At 48.4% G+C, this 16903-nt stretch overlaps 2 protein-coding genes and 1 pseudogene across 8 annotated transcripts in view; all 3 read left to right on the top strand.

The window, feature by feature from the left end:
* Positions 1–16903, top strand: part of LOC119843336 (butyrophilin subfamily 1 member A1-like) — a 1931986-nt gene that overhangs the window by 357876 nt on the left and 1557207 nt on the right. The window lies entirely within an intron of this gene.
* LOC119843350 overlaps positions 1–16903 on the top strand; it is a 389996-nt pseudogene that overhangs the window by 315068 nt on the left and 58025 nt on the right.
* LOC119843290 (gastrula zinc finger protein XlCGF26.1-like) overlaps positions 11478–16903 on the top strand; it is a 30106-nt gene continuing 24680 nt past the window's right edge. For 3 of the 7 annotated variants that reach the window (XR_006275556.1, XM_043496691.1, XM_043496695.1), the window contains exon 1: positions 11483–12304. The gene's annotated coding sequence lies outside the window, so the exon portion shown is untranslated. Of the gene's footprint in view, positions 12305–16903 lie in introns of all 7 variants that reach the window. The other 4 variants (XM_043496693.1, XM_043496696.1, XM_043496694.1 and 1 more) reach the window with 3 other exon arrangements.

The raw sequence follows: 16903 nt of genomic DNA on the forward strand, positions 1-16903 counted from the left end.
CTAGCTCAATGCTCCTATTTTGCTATGTTCAATTATTTGGATGCTGTAGATTTAAATGAGTAAATTCACAGAATAAAGTTTATTTCTATCATCTGGTCTTGGACTTTGTCACAAGGGTGCTAGATCTGTACAGTTCTGCCCTGAAAGGCTAGACAGACCCACAAGCAAATGCCTTGAAGGGGCTTGAAGAAAAGCAGCTGGGTAATTTTAAGCAAAAGCTCTAAAAGCAAAGCTTGAGGAATGAGTAAATAAAATCAAAGAATCAAGCGATGCTTTCTCCGGGCAAGAAAAGAAGCAACAACATCCTCGGTGTGAAAGAAATCTGTTAGCAACTTTCTGTTAGGGACAGAATGAAACTGGCAATAAAGTAGCCAACTCACATTATCAACTGCAGTAATATTATGGGATGGCACCTAGCCGCACCATTTGTTGCAGCAGCATTTCTTTCCCAAACCAAATGATCCCTTTTTCTTTAAATTCACATTCACAGTCTGAGTGGCTAGAAACCTGATACACCACCTGAAGGCAGAGGGAAGGGTTAGGGGTACAAATCTGGAGTCATTTGATCAAGGGGTTCATGAGATGCAGCCCCTCCCAACACGAGCTGTTTCTAAAACTGAGCTAGGCATGCAATACCAGCAGAATCCTGGCAGGGCTGGGTAAGGGAGACTCCCGGCACACCCTGGGGCCGGCCCGGGGCTGGAAGGCAGAAGAATTCAATCTCTTCTGTGGTGGTTTCTCAGCAGTTTGTCTTGGCTGAGGCATCGCACCCTGGGGGAGGTACCTGTGCTTTGCAGATGTGATAAGAGGCTGCAGAAGGTGAACTCAGACAAAGCTGGGAAAATGTTTCATGGATTCCAAGGCCAGAAGGGGCCACTGTGATCTTCTAGACTGATTTTCTCGTCTCCTGTGTCACACAGGCCACGGAACTTACCCCAAATAATTCCTAGAGCATCGTTTTGATTTTTTTTCCTGAATCTTGATTTAAAACTTGTCAGTGACAGAGACTCTGCCATGCCCCTTGGCAAATTGCTCTAGTGCTTAATTACTCTCACCATTAGAAATGTACACCTTCATGCCAGGTCTCTGTCAAATACAGCAGACCCACACCTCAATCACTGAACCCCGCGGCCTTTAGAAATGAACCTACCAGCTCAACTAGCCACAAAGGCCAGTAGTTCAGGCGTGGTGCATGACCCAGCTGCACAACACTGAAACAAGGGTGCAGTTGATTCAGGCTTGGAGCACAGCCTAGACACCCAGCCCTGGGGCTGGGGACAGGGGAGATAGCTCGGCTCTGTGCATGTCCCAAGCACACAGCAGTGCGAGCAGGCTGGGAGAGCCGACAGCCGGCCGACTTGGGGCATGACAGACACACAGCGCTGAGAACGTGCAGCGTTGGGGTATGACATGGACATAGCACTGACTGGGGCGGGGGGAGCTGCAAACAGTCATGCCTAGTGCATGGCAGAGACACGTGGTGCTGGAACTGGGGTGGGAGCAGCCACGCTCTGCGCATGGCACTGACACGCGGCGCTGACAACAGAGAATCAGTTGAGACTGGGGTGGCTGATGAGAATGGGCAGGCTCGGTGAATGACACTGACTCTGTACCTCAGTTTCCCCATCTATAAGCTAGTTGGGCTCTTCCAGGGCAGGGCCAACCTCCTTTGACTTGCTTGGAGGTCAAGAAATAAGTTTGTGTTGTACAGGGCTCTGGCGGGGGTTCCATGTTCACAATCGCCCCCAGTTGGGAAGTGAGGGTGCATCAGAAAGGAGGATACTGCAGGGTTGTGCTTGGCGAGACGAATTTTGGATGATCTTCATGTCGCCTTCACTCCGAGTAGCGAGGAAGGGAAATTGCATCTTGTTGCAACATTGTATCCCGCTGCAGAGCCATCCTTGTAACCAGACCCATCCCCAGCGGTGCTCCAGTCACTGCCCTTTTCCCACCATGGTTACATTACATGTTCTGGGCCCAGGTGGCTGCTTCTCCGAGGCCCCCTCAGTCTGTCCCAAAATGCCCCCTCCTGCAGCTGGAATAGACAAGGGAGCTGGGAGACTCTGTGTAACCCCTCACCTGTACAATGCAGGGGTCCCAGTACCAGTTCCCCTCACATACACTTTCCTGGGCCATTGGTCCTCTGCCCTGACCTGGGATGAATCTCTCTCTAAAGGGGAGAGAGGAGCTCTGTCTGCACGGTCCATTGAGTCCCTGACCTGTCTGCTGAGCCTCACAGAGGGGCACAATCAGTGCAGAGTTTGCTGGTTACCTCGGCATGTGATGGAGACGCCTACACCCCGGGAACCAGGCTGAGATCCCAGCGCATTTCACGTAGCCCCCTGAGCAGCTCCCCAATGGACTTTCAACCACTGGCCACATGGACAGGATTTGGGTTATTAAACTGAAACAGACCAGCCAGAAAGAAGCATCTTTACTTGGACCTAACCCCAAGGCTTTGACACTCACTTTGTTTCTCCCCAGAACAAGGGGTTTGGGGATGGTTGAATCTTTCTCAGGCGCCTCTCTGAAGGGAATCCAGAGAGAACTAGGTCAGATGTAAATTGAGCAGGGGAAAAGAGGGGAGGTGGGCAGTGGGGCCAGGAAGATGAGCCCAGGAAACTCCTGTTTACAGATTGGCCTTAAGATGTTTGTTTGGGCCTGCAGAGCTATGTCTTGCTGCCCCATGGCTGTTCACTATTGCCTAGTCTTTCTAAGGCTGCTCTGCAGATGCATGGACTAATGATTTTGCATCTGCCCACACAGTGCTCACTGGGGCCTAACTGGTGTAACTGTTCTGTCTTTTCCCCTGGCTTTCTAATGAGTTTGTCTTTTAAAAATGCCAGCATGCTAATGGGGATTTTCTGAGCTGTAGCTGACACTAGAGATTGACAACATTAGCTCCAGCATTTAGTCAAACTTTTCCCTGTGAATTTCACACCACTCCTAGGGCATGCTGGGTTACAATTCTTACCATAGCCTGCAGGGGCTGTAACTTTAACTATGGTCTGATTCCAGCTCAGCAAATGTGAGTCTCTTCCAGGGTGTGGGGAAAGCCCAGTGTTTACTGCATACGGAGTTTGTGTCCCCAGCAGAGGTTGCATGGGATCCAGGAACAGCTCACCCTCACCTTAACCTGTCTATCCTTCAACAAAAAAACTTCAAAAAAAGACTCCAACGAGAGACTGCTGAATTGGAATTAATTTGCAAACTGGATACAATTAATTTAGGCTTGAATAGAGACTGGGAATGGATGAATCATTACACAAAGTAAAACTATTTCCCCATGTTATTTCTCCCCCCCACCCCACCCCCACTGTTCCTCAGATGTTCTTGTTAACTGCTGGAAATAGCCTACCTTGCTTGTCACCATGAAAGGTTTTCCTCCTTTCCCTCCCCCACCCCCGCTGGTGATGGCTCATCTTAAGTGATCATTCTCCTTACAGTGTGTATGATAAAACCCATTGTTTCTTGTTCTCTGTGTGTGTATATAAATCTCCCCACTGTATTTTCCACCAAATGCATCCGATAAAGTGAGCTGTAGCTCACAAAAGCTTATGCTCAAATAAATTTGTTAGTCTCCAAGGTGCCACAAGTACTCCTTTTCTTTTTGCGAATACAGACTAACACGGCTGCTACTCTGAAACCTCTTCTTACAGTGTGTATGATAAAACCCATTGTTTCATGTTCTCTGTGTGTGTATATAAATCTCCCCTCTGTATTTTCCACCAAATGCATCCGATGAAGTGAGCTGTACCTCACGAAAGCTTATGCTCAAATAAATTTGTTAGTCTCTAAGGTGCCACAAGTACTCCTTTTCTTTTTGCGAATACAGACTAACACGGCTGCTATTCTGAAACTTAACCTGTCTGCAGATCAGGAAAGTGTCAGACATGAACACACATGACAGGACCTGCCCAACAATTCTGAGAAATTTAATTCCGCTGTGTGCACTGGGCTCTGAAGGATTCTTGGCAGGGAAAAATCACTGGGAGGTGGAGGTGAGGAATAGGGAAAGCTGGACCATTGATGTGGCCAGAACATCAGTGAAGAGAAAGGGATGGTTCTGTGTTAAACCTGAAGAGGGCATCTGGGCTCTGAGGTTCTGCTGGAACCAATTCCAGGCTCTCACCTCCCCCATGGACCTCTGTGACTCTGAGCATAAGACTCACAAAGATCAGGGTTTATCGGGACAAGTGGCACTTTACGATGCTGATAACAAGACCCCAAACTTCATGTTCAATTATTCTTTCATTGAGAAAATCTTTCCTTTTTTTTCTCTTCAGCCTCCGAGATCATACTTTAAAACTGTGCCCCTGAAAGCTAATAAATGGATTTCATTGGGTGTCATTTTTTCCCTACTGTTTACACAAGTCTCCAAGTTACTAAACTGGAAAGAGAAAGGATTTGAGCAACGTTAAAAGAAAGGCTCAGATTCACAAAGGGACTTAAGCAACTAAGGTCTGGTCTACACTACAGAGTTAGGCCGAAGTCTGGCAGCTTATGCCGACCTAATAATGTCAGTGTCCATACTACAGTGTTCCTCCCACGGACCTAACTCGCCTGCTACATTGGCTGAATAGCTCCACCTCCAAGAGAGATGCAGCGCTTATGTTGACACAGTTAGGTCAACGCAGTGGCAGTGTATACGCTGCGTTGCCTACATCAGCTTAAGTGGCCTCCAGGAGGTGTCCCACAATGCCCCATTGTGACCCACTCTGATCACTGTTTTGAACTCTGCTGCCCATCAGCCAGGTTCACAGGAACAAGCCCTTCCTGTTTAAGGACTGGGAATTTTTGCAATTCCATTTTCTCCTTGCTCTGCATGGAGAGCTCACCTAGCAACTGCCCAGCTGAGCAGGCTCTAGCTGGAGCTGTCCGGAGCAGAGCTCTGGTAAATATTTTCAACCCCCCTGGAGTTTTTATAGCATATTGGAGGAGGGCATGGGGGGCTCTGGGAAATACTCTCTAAGAATTTAAACCCTGATCAGATTAAACTCTGTGGCCTAATCTATAATGGAACAAGACTAATAAAGAAATAACACCGCCTTCATTCTGGGGTTTACATACACTCACCCTGAGGTTAATGCTGTAGAACACTTTTCCCAATCACAGAGGTACTTTATTTGTGTCCAAATTTAAAACAGAAATGTCACACTCCTAGCAAATGGTGACAGGAATGTCCCCAGTCTGTCATAACGCGCTGCCCCTGGACCAGAGCATGAGAAAAGGTAGAGGTAGCACTACTGTGATGGGGAACCCCTATCATCACAATTTGTTACCATTGAGCCAGGAGATGGGGAAAGGTAGAGGATGGGGAAAGGTGACAGGTAGCAAATGGCAATGGGAATGCTACCTCAGGACTACAGGATGGGGAAAGGCAGAGGCAGCAAATTGTTTCATGGCAGTAAAAGAGAATAGAGATGTCAGTAGCAACTACAGGTAGCAAATTGTGCAGGCAGCAGTTCGTAGTGTTGAACTAACAACTTAAAATGCCTTGATCAAAAATTTTAAGTAACACTTAATTTTCAAATGCCTGAACAGCAAATGTAACTTTTCTTGTCTGCATAGTAAACACTGACATTTTTATCTGTTTGAATACTCAAAGTGGTGCTTTCCGTGCCTTCTTGGCTGCAAAGATTTGAACTGCTTCCTGCTGAAGGTCCACAGTCTGGGCCAGCTCATGCTCTATCGAGATGGTTGCAAGGCTGACCAGCCTCTCCTGTGTCATTGTGGAGCATAGATGTGTTTTTATTAACTGCAGCTTGGAGAAGCTGTGTTCTCCACTGGCAACTGCTACAGGAAGTGTTAGAAGTATGCGCAGAGCAACAAAAGCATTTGGAAAGAGGTGGGTCACCTTATTTGTGCACATATATTCCAGGACAGCCTTTGGAGTTGATCCTGCTGAAATGTATCTTGAAAGGGCTTTCAGTTCATCATCTAAATCACTCGCATCAATATCGCACATGTCATCATGTGTCAACACTGTCTCTCGTGCCCTGCATTGCTGGTGTAGGTCTTCTTCAGGTACAGTGAGGAGTTTTGGAATATCATACAACATCTCAAATATACTGCTGTGTTTCTTGAGCTGCATGAAACGTTCTTCAACTGACTGTAGTGCACAATCTAGCACCTGGTTAAAGAATTCAACTTTGAATTGTTGTTTGGGGTCTCTTCTGGGATTATCCCGTGCCTCGTCATCAAAATGTCTTCTTCTGCGGTGACTCTTGTATTCTTGAATGGGTGGGAAAATAGTTTCAGTGTCAAGTTCCTCTAACAACTTCTCTGCACTTTTCAAACATTTTGAAATCCCTCATCTGCGCGGTAAGACTTTAGGTATGACTTTGCTTTGTCCAGTTGTTCCATTGCTCCAGATATGTCAAGGTCAACACCTTGGAGTCTCTTGCTTACAACATTTATTTCAAACAGTATGTCATGCCACAACACTAAGCCACACAGAAATTTGAAGTTATGTATTTTTCTGGTGATTCCATTTCCCTCTGCCACTGTTCTCCCATGAACAGCTCCTGACACAGCATTATCCTCCATAATAGCAACTATGGCATCATCTATCTTCCCAATTTGGTGTTTGATAGGCTTTATCGCCTCCACTCGACTTTCCTATTGTGTGGCACTCAGTGGTTTCAGTGTCAGAGAGGATGTTCCCAGATGTTGCTTCAAAATTTGCCATGGATGAGTTGATGCAGAGAAAAATACATAGATGCTTTGAATTACATTAAAAAATTCAGCAGCCTCACTAGAAGCTGCAGTACAATGCATCACTGACCACCAAGTTCAATGAATAAGAACTGCTTGGGACAAAAAAAGCTAAAGGGTTTAACTCTCGGATCCGTGTCTGTACTCCTCTGTTCTTTCCTCTCATGTTGGCACCATTATTGTAGCCCTGACCTCTCATGTCAGCTATCGCAATTCCTGTATCTTCCAGCTTTTTAAGAAGCACATCTGTCATACCAGCTCCTGTAGTATCATCCATGTCAATAAATTCTAGAAAATGATCTCTGACAGTCACCATTGCATTTTCACTAGGTTGTGTTGTTGTTACAAAACGCACCATTAAAGTAATTTGTTCTGTATGGCTGATGTCAGGTGTGCAGTCCAGAATAACAGAGTAATATCTTGCTGACTTCAGAACTGCCACCGTCTTCTCTTTGACTTTTGTTGCCAGTAACTGTATGATCTCATGTTGAATTGTTTTTCCAAGGTAGTGGTGTGTACATGTTTCTTGGGTGCTGACTCTTCTTAGCCGCTCCTGGAATACAGCATCAAACTCAGCCATCAGCTCCACAATTTTAAAGTCAATTAAGGTTAATTTCCATTGTTTGGCACATACAGCTGATCTGAAGTGCCACACAGTGCTAGGTTTTGGGTAGCAAGCATTCTCACAATGGCAATGAGCCTTTTCAGAACATTTTGCCAGTAAAGAGACTCTGATGCAATCTTCTCTTGATGCTGATCATCTATGGTGGCCTTTAACCTTAGTCTCATCTCATGCTCTTTCCATCTATGGAATGCACTCGTGATTTGCTGCCTTCTCATGGCATGCCAGATTTATAGCCAGATTTTTCCAGTCCTTTGTTTCTGTAGAACTCAATGTGGCTGGAACATTAGACTGGAAGAGTTTGGAACAAAACCAGTATGCAGCATTCTGGGTTTTTGAGTACATAAGCCATGGCCTCTCCACTTTGTCGCCATTGGGGATTTCACGCCAGTAATGTGTTGGATGGAAACTTCTCTTTTCATTGTCTTTGGGGAACATGAAGTTTTTCACTTGTTGAGGCCAATGCAGTACAAGGAAGTCCCTCGAGCTACTGCTCAAGTGGGTCCACAGTCCTGGATCATCTAGACTTAAGGAACTAAACTCAGGAGCAGCTGTTTCTTGCGCCTCCACCACACTCTTCTCTGATTTACACTTTTCTTCAGGAATGTGCACGGTTACATCCATTTGAGATGGAGATATGGATGCAGCAGTAGCTGCCAGGTCACCTGCACTCCGACTAACTGGAAGATCAGGCATCTCCTCACCACTCACATCCTCACTGGGGCCGGAAGGCTCAGCGTGAACATTTGTGTCTCTGTATCTCAGGAGAGCTTCTTCCTGCTTAGATAGAAAAGCTTCCTTCGCTTTCTTTCTTTTTCTGAGTGCTGCCCCAGAGGGGCATTTTTTCTTTCACTCTTAACTGCTGTTCTGTGCCAGCTATAGTGGCTCTCAACACTCAATTGAAGGGGACAAATAAGCAGGCTGGTAACAGGGCCTGAGTGAGGGAAGATATCAGCGTCTTAAGGGCCTAACTGGCTCCTACTACTTCAGTTGACTGCCTGTTCTCAAGTGGGTTCAGGGAAGCAGCAGGAAACAGGAAGCTCCCTGAGAAGCTGGTGATAATCAGTCCAGGCTCCTGGGGGTGCGAGCAAGGTACATAAGAGCCTCCTCCTCCTCTCTCTCCCTGCAGCTCCTGCTGCTTTCTGTTATTCCCTCTCACCTTTTCTCCTGCCTGCCTGTTATGTCTCTTGTGCCCTCCTTCCTCCAGCACAGCGCTCCGCCATCTCTGTGCATCTCGAGCAGAGACAATACAGATGCACCAGCACCAGACACAATTTTCTACACTCTGGATCCTAGTGGTGCCCCCCGTCCCCCAGTCTGGCACCTGAGGTGGCCGCCGCAGTTCGTCTCATGGTAAGACCAGCCCTGCCCACCTCCCATCCAGGGCTTAATTTGTCCCCCAGCTTGCTGGGTCTGTGTAAGTCTGCTGTGCAAAGTGATATTTGTAGTTTGTTAATCACTTTTCGCTGCCTCCCAGCTCGCTAGCAAGTCTCCTGCTGTGAAACGTGAAATGAGCAAACGTACAAACATCACTTTTCACAGCAGGAGACTTACTCGCTAGCAAGTCTTTAAAAAAAGCAACTAAAAAAACCCAAAAGAAACAACAATTAAACAAAGACAAGAACATGCAAAGCACTTTACTTGTGTTTCCATTCGGTGTAGGTCCAGTAAAGAATAGAGGTAACTGTACATTATTTTCATTATTGAGTATGAAAAAAACCCTACATCAATAAATTACAATGATTTGGGCATGGATAAGTGCATATTTATTTATTCCTAAAGTTAATTAAGTATTTTAGACCAAATTGTCAGAGTGGCCACCAGTGGTAGTTGGTGGCCATGCTGTGAGGCCACCAAAACATTTGTTGTGAGAACCCCTGCACTAGAGAGCTTACAGTGGTGTGGCTGCATCAGTGCTTGACCTAAGAGTGCTATTGAATATCTTGATTTATTTTTGGCCTAGCACTTAACTCGGTGGCACTGGCCTGTTTCAATGGCTGCATCGGATCAATTCCAACATTTCAGGGGATTTTCTACGTGGCCATTAGGAGAAGGTGGATGATTTTGGTGACAATTGGAAAAAGATGAGGGGGAAACAGGTGACAAGCCTGAGCGGGCAGAGCACCAGTCCCTGACCCAGAGCAACAGGAGCTTCACTGCCAACATCCAGGTGCCCGATGGGGAGCTGCAGTCAGTGCCCACACGGGGGAGGCAGCCAGTACATGGGCAGAGGGGATCCCTGAGAGGGGGCAGACACGAGGGGGGTTTAAACAGAGCCCAGGGATGGGTTCATCTGGACCTACAGATAACCAGAGGAACCCAGGGGCAAAGCTCTGACAGCTCCATGACCTGAGCGAGGGGAGCACAGGTGGGAGCCCAGGGCTGGTTGCCAATGAGCCTGGTGTGGAGACAAGAGACCAGCTCTGACCACCTGCTCCCTGTGCCAGTCTGTTACCAGAGCAAATCACACACAGAGTCCCCGGCTCCCATCACCCCTGGAACAACCTGGAGTCTCCCTAGAAACCCCCCTCTCTCCCCGCCCAGGATCTGCACGTCTCCTTTCTGTCTCCCATTGATCCTGTGGCTTCTATGCAGGACGTCTACATAAGGCTGATTTCAGAGCAGCAGCTGTGTTAGTCTGTATTCGCAAAAAAGAAAAGGAGTACTTGTGGCACCTTAGAGACTAACAAATTTATTTGAGCATAAGCTTTCGTGAGCTACAGCTCACTTCATCGGATGTATTCAGTGGAAAATACAGTGGGGAGATTTATATACACAGAGAACATGAAACAATGGGTGTTACCATACACACTGTAAGGAGAGGTTTCAGAGTAGCAGCCGTGTTAGTCTGTATTCGCAAAAAGAAAAGGAGTACTTGTGGCACCTTAGAGACTAACAAATTTATTAGAGCATAAGCTTTCCTGAGCTACAGCTCACTTCATCGGATGCATTTGGTGGAAAAAAAAACATTTGCATCCGATGAAGTGAGCTGTAGCTCACGAAAGCTTATGCTCTAATAAATTTGTTAGTCTCTAAGGTGCCACAAGTCCTCCTTTTCTTTTTTTACATAAGGCTGAGAGAAGCTGCAGGAGTCCAGGGCAGATGGGGAGTGGGCTACAGCGTGGGAGACTGGTCGCTAGGACCCAGGAGCGGCTGGGGGGCGGCTCTGGGGGGCGGATCGCGGGGCTCAGGCCCGGCCGCAGGAAGTGACTCGCAGCCGCTGCGGCGACTCTGGCTCCCGGCGAGATCCCCGAGCCCCGGCGGCTGGTGCTGGGAGCCCGGAGCCCTGGCTGCAGCCGGGAGAGGGGAATCTCCAGCCGGGCCCTTCCCGCGGCTCCCCGGCAGCCTCCCCCAGGGCAGAGCCGCCAGCCCGGCCAGGGCCCCCTTTCCGGCCCGGCCCCTGCCCCGGGGGGCCCCGCTCGGAGGGAAGGTGAGAGAGACCCGCCCCCCCGTCCCCCCCGGGCTGCAGGGGGAGGGTTTGGCCCCAGGCTGCTCCCCGCGGAGCCGGCTGCGATTCCCTGCCCCGGGCCCAGGAAAGCTGCCGCCGGCTCCGTGTGTGGGGCGGGGGGAGCCTGGCCGGGCCGTGCTGGGGGCAACACGTGGGGGCAGCCGGGAGGGGTCTGAAGAATCATAGACTCTCAGGGTTGGAAGGGACCTCAGGAGTCATCTAATCCAACCCCCTGCTCAAAGTAGGACCAATCCCCAACTAAATCATCCCAGCCAGGGCTTTGTGGGGTGTAGATAAGTGGCATTGAAGGGGGGACAGGGAGGTGTGAGGGGGCAGGAGGTGGATTAAAGGGGATCCAGCGGCGGGATGAGATGGGGGGCAGTGGCAGTGGTTGCACTGAAGGGGGGATGGGCTGTTGCAGGGAATCAGGGTGTGGGGGGAATTATGGGGCTGAGGGGAATGAGGCTGGAATAGAGAGAAGATGTGGGGGGGTCACTGCGAGGGAAAGGGGGATGTGGGGCAGGGAGGCTGGAGGGAGAATGTGAGAGCAAGGGGAGACTGGCTGGAGGGAGAAGGAAGAGCCACAGAGCAAGGAGGGGGGTGGGGAAGGACACAAGGCAGCTCCCTCACCCCATGGAGTAGGAGAGGGGGCGGGGCTGCCCCTTCCAGGAGCAGGTGGCTGGGAATTTTTTTCCTGAACTGGTCACAGAAGCATTTTCGGGGTGGCTAGGCTGGGATGTAACCCCTCACCGCTCAGAAACTACAAAGCAAATATCCACAGGCAACCCCCTTCCTCCACACACACGGTGCTCCCAAGGTATTATTTGGTTGTTTTTTTTCAAGACAGAATCATAATTTGGGGGTCTGTCTCCTGGGAGTTCGGGGCTGCCCAGGGCCCTGGTCTGATTTCCCTGCAGGATTCAGATCTCGGCCACACCGGAGTCAGACCGGAGTCACTGCTGGCTCTGGCAGGGGGTGAGTGCAGAGGGCCAATGAGATCAGTCTCTGCCTGCCTGTCCCAGGGTGGTGCAGGGCAGGGCCGGCTCTAGGCACCAGCCAACCAAGCATGTGCTTGGGGCTGCACTTCTCAAGGGGCCACGCTCCGGGGCGGGGCGGCACTTCTGAAGGGACAGCACTCCTTTTTTTTTTTTTTTCTGCCTTGGGGCAGCAAAAAAACTAGAGCCGGCCCTTGTGCAGGGGGAGTCCAGGGCAATTCATTCATCAGCTGTTGCCACCAGAAGACTCCGGCTGTTGCTAAGTGGGAGGAGGAGGCTGGTGTGTGTCTCTCTCTGCTCAGGATACAGCTCTGGAGTTGAGCTGCCTGGATCAGAAGCTGCCTCCTGCATTTTGACCTGGGAACTCAAACTGAGAAGCTGCGGTTTATCCAGCAGAGGAGTGACCTTTGTTAAAGCCCCCTCAGTGCCCAGCTCGGGTGGGGACTTTCTCCGGTGCCTGGAACCAGCCGCAGGGGCAGCCTCAGGCTCTGCTGACACCAGCCCCTGAGCCGGAGTCTGCAGGTGAGGGGAGAGACCTGGGGCAAAGTGCTGGGGTGGGTGTAGTATGAGAAACTGCTCCCTGTAGGAATTTGCTACATGTAGCAGACAAGTCCTACTTTGCTAAAAACTGCTAGCTGACTTAGCTAATTTCTACAGATAACAGTTTCTCACGATATAGGGTGTGAGAAACTGCTATCTGCAGAAATTTGCTACTAGTTATCTTTCCTGTCTTCTGAGACAAAGGTAGCAAACTGTTAACAGTAGCAGTTACTCATACCTAAGAACATTGTTCTTATGTGCTGACTTGTCCTAATTTGCTAAAATTTGACAGTGGCAAGGGATGGAAGCATAAAGTCGTCGGCTTCCAAACGACCCTGCCTGGTATACAGATGTATCAATTGCCTCTTAATAGAGGATTGTAAAAAATAGTGAGGTCATTTAAACATCATTTATTTTGCAGCGTCACTTACTGTGCTAACAATGTAGCATCCTGATATTGATATTTCTGTGCAAGTGACCTGTGGGTTGGATTCACTGTAGTGGGATGCGGGACACGTGGAGGATAATTTAAACTCTGGGCTGGTGCGATCTCTGACCATTACCGTTCATCAGCTCAGCGGGCAGGCCCAGAAAGCAATGCCCTTGTCCTGTTGCCTTGACTAAGAAAGGTTCCGATCAAAGGGAGGGTAGATTCCAGCCAGCTCCTGGGGTAATGTCTCATTGGCGATGAAAGGGCTTGTTCAGACTGAGATTTTGAAATCTGTAGGGTAAAGATGAGCCAGATGAGTTTGTCTTCATGCGGGTGTATTTTAGTCTCTGGGGGCTGTGTAGAAAGGAGAGAGAAGTATGTTGGATTTCCTATTTCCATTACTGAGGACCATCTATGCTCACCTGACATTTTTCCTGGCAGAAACAGTTCCAATCTATTTGTTACAGAGTCAAAATATGGCTGCTATCACACAAAGCCATTAGTGGTGGTGGAGGTGAGAAGAGGGCCAAGAAATCCTTTCCCTCCCCAAACACTCCCATGCATGTGGAAGCTGTAATGTTGCTGCTGCCAAAATACCCTGATGGAAAACGGGTGGGGGCAGAAGGCACTGCCAGCTGTGCTGAGCACCCCAGAGGAGCCATGCACTATGTTGAGTGTATGCTGCTACACCTATCTGTACTGGTGAGGGCAACCCTCACTCTCCAGTGTTCCTGGTGGCCCCAGGGCTTCCCCTGGTTTCCACCAGCACAAACACCGCTCCTACCACCATTGCTCGAAGATATATCACCTTCTCCTCCTCTGGAGGGAGGGGGGAAGACCAATGACGGGTGAGATTGTTAGGGTGAAGGTGTGCTGTATGACACCATGGTAAAAACTGAAAAATGTTTCACAACCGTTTTATTAGATTTAGCTCATTTTTAAATCATCACACAAATTAAAGTTAGCTATACAAGCCTACTATGAAGCACTATATCTACATCCTTCTTGTTTTCTTGTTGTAATTTTGCAAACTCTGTTAATGAACTTCTCGAATGCAGGGCATTCATATTTGGAGACTCTTCATGTGTCAGATACTTCCTTCCTTCAAGATATGCTTATGATCAGGAAGAAGGCGACTTCTTTCAGAACACAAAATTCTATTCAATGAGGAAAAAGAACACTCAGCTGTAGCTGTTGTGACTGAGAGTACGAAGTGGTGAATTCCTACTTCTTTCATCCCAGGAAACACAGCACAAAAATTGGGTCGAACCATTAGTGATGATGATGAAGAAGTTGAAATCAAATCTTCATTTGTTCATCATGTGATATTCCACTCTGTGTTCAAATTCTCTATTCTGTCCTGTTCACATGGCAGCCCCATCACTGGGAGTGCCTCACTCCACTCAACTGTCGGTGTTTTATAAGACAGGCATCTGTAAAAGCTACGTAGAGGTTGATAAAATCCAAAAGTTGTTGTTGTAGAGATGTAAGAATCAAGTTAATGTACTTTACTTTTCAGCTGGACAGTGCACTTAACATTGGCCCCCAGTTTGTAGCATATGGTATCTCTTGCTTAAAGAGAAAGTATGATGTGACAGCCATGTTTGTTCACATAAACTGGTGTGTCTCCAGCATTCTTAACACCTCCCTAAGTTCTTCTCAAATTGGCTTTGGCAATGACTGGCTTATGAGGCTTTCTGCATGTCGATGCAGTCCAGAGAATTGGTGTTTTGCATCCTTTTCACATAGTTTGTCAGCACTGACTTTGCTGATCAGTCTGGCAAACCAAGCTCCTCCACTTTTACTCTATAAATCCATGGAACGCTCACATCTTGAATACTGCGTGCAGTGCTGGTCGCCCCATCGCAAAAAAGATACACTGGACTTGGAAAAGGTACAGAGAAGGTAACTAATATGATGAGGGGTATGGAACAGCTTCCATAGGAGGAGAGATGAAAAAGACTGGGACTTTTCAGCCTGAAAAAGAGAGGACGAGGAGGAGATATGATAGAGGTCTATAAAATCTTGACTGGTGTAGAGAAAGTGAATAAGCTCCCTCACATAACCAAGAACAAGGGGTCACCCAATGACATTAATAGGCAGCAGGTTTAAAACAAACAAAAGGAAGTACTTCTTCACACAACACACAGTCAATCTCTGGAACTATTTGCCGGGGGGAGATGGGGGAGGGTTGTGAAGGCCAAAACTAGAACAGGATTCAAAAAAGACCGAGATCAGTTCATGGAGGATGTGTCCATCAATGGCTATTAGCCAGGATGGGCAGGGATGCAACACCGTGCTCTGAGAGCCTCTTGTTTTCCAGAAACTGGGAGTGGACGACAGGGGATGGTCATTCAAGAATTGCCTGTTCTGTTAATTCCCTTTGAAGCCTTTGGCATTGGCCACTGTTGGAAGACAGAGTACTGGGCTAGATGGACCATTGGTCTGACCCAATATGGCCGTTCTTAAGTTCTTATGTAAAAATAATTATAATATAATAAAAATATTTAGTACAGAAACTCCCAACACCAGCCAAAATTGATCACTGGGGCACCACAGCTCTGTCTGCTGGATACCTCGGCAGAGTAGGTGAGTTCATGTAAATACAGTCTGGTCCTGAAGCCTTCCCCCTACCACTGGCTCATCACTAGCTGTCAGGGGAGAGCTCATTCACACCTTGCTTACAAATCATCATTTTAAATTATAAGGTTGGCCAACATTGCTGAAACCAATGCACCAACATTGTCAGAAAAAACGACTGTGTGAGGAAGCCAGGCTTTGTTCAGACTTTTCAAACCTATTATACTTTCAGGTACAAGTATTTTATCAGACACTGTATGTGTATTTTAAAGTGTGTATTAATGTGTCAATTTCTATTCAAATTTCCAACCAATGACTAAATTGGCAACACTGTGGGTAACTAGTTGATCACTGTGGGGCGGGGGGAAGTCCCTTTTTCACTGAATTAAGTCTGCTGCAGCACCTTCGTAGGTTACATCAGACAGAGAGGAGCTCCAGGGGCTTGTCCTTGGGATACTTGTGCCTTTAAGAACACAACCCTGGGAAGCCCATGCTGACAGGAGCTGTCTGTGAGAGGAGAAATAAAAAAGACCCTCTTCCCCCCCCCATTTTTGGAAACACTGGTGTCTCAGTCCACCGGGGTAACTCTTACCCCATCTGCCTCTGCCAGGGTTTTACCCTCTGTCACCTTCTGGCAGCGCCTTACCCCTGGGCTTAACCCCAGCTCCTTCCCCCCATTCTTGATTTTGCCCTTCAGCCCCTATCCTAACCCTGCTTCCAGCTGCTTGACCCCCCCGTCCAATGAATTTTTGCCCTCTGCTCAGAATCTGGCCAACACCCCCCCCCCCCCCGATTTGCCCCCTTTCCTCCTTTTTAACCCCTGTAAAAACAGTCTGCAGAATCTTATGGCTAATAAGGGCAGGGTGAAGGGCAGTGACTTCAGCAGATGTTACTGAGCGTGCTCAGTTCATGTACATGCTCAGTGCACCCTAAGTAGCAAATTCCTACAGGGAGCAGTTTCTGCTCCTCCACGTGGCAGGACAGTGACTCTGCACAAAGGGCCCCTTTCAGGGACCTGCTGGCGAGTTTGAACTACAGGAGGGAGGGGCTCCCCGTGTGTCTGTGAGTCCCAGAGCTGCTGTCCTCATGGATACTGCTGAGGTTCAAACCCCTGTTAGCAGTGTCAGTGGCTGATCTCCCTAAGGAGAGCAAAGGCCCATGTCAATGGAGCAGTCACCAGTTCTCCAGGGAGAGGGAAGATGATAAGGAGAGTGGAGAGACTGGAAGGAGCAGCAGGAAGAGAAGTTCCCAGACCTGCCCAGATCCATTCCCTGCATTATCCTGGGCAGACTGACTCTCCTGGGCACAAGGAGAGGAGCTGAGAGAGGAAAAGCCAGTTGCTGACTGCCTGGAATCACTGCAGTGCTTGTAGAGTGGGGGGACAGGCACTGCCTTTGGGGACAGTGTCAGAGGGAATCCCCAAAACTGGCTTCTCTGATTCTGCTCTTTTTCCAGCATTTGGCTCAGAGACACTGTTACAGGGAGAGTTTCAAAGTGTCCCGGTGGGTTCAGTTCTGCTGGGAGGGGGTTGGCCTGGTGGTAATAACCTAACTGAGTTTCTTCCCAGCATG

Source organism: Dermochelys coriacea, chromosome 14 (assembly GCF_009764565.3).
Source record: "Dermochelys coriacea isolate rDerCor1 chromosome 14, rDerCor1.pri.v4, whole genome shotgun sequence".
NCBI lineage: Eukaryota > Metazoa > Chordata > Testudines > Dermochelyidae > Dermochelys > Dermochelys coriacea.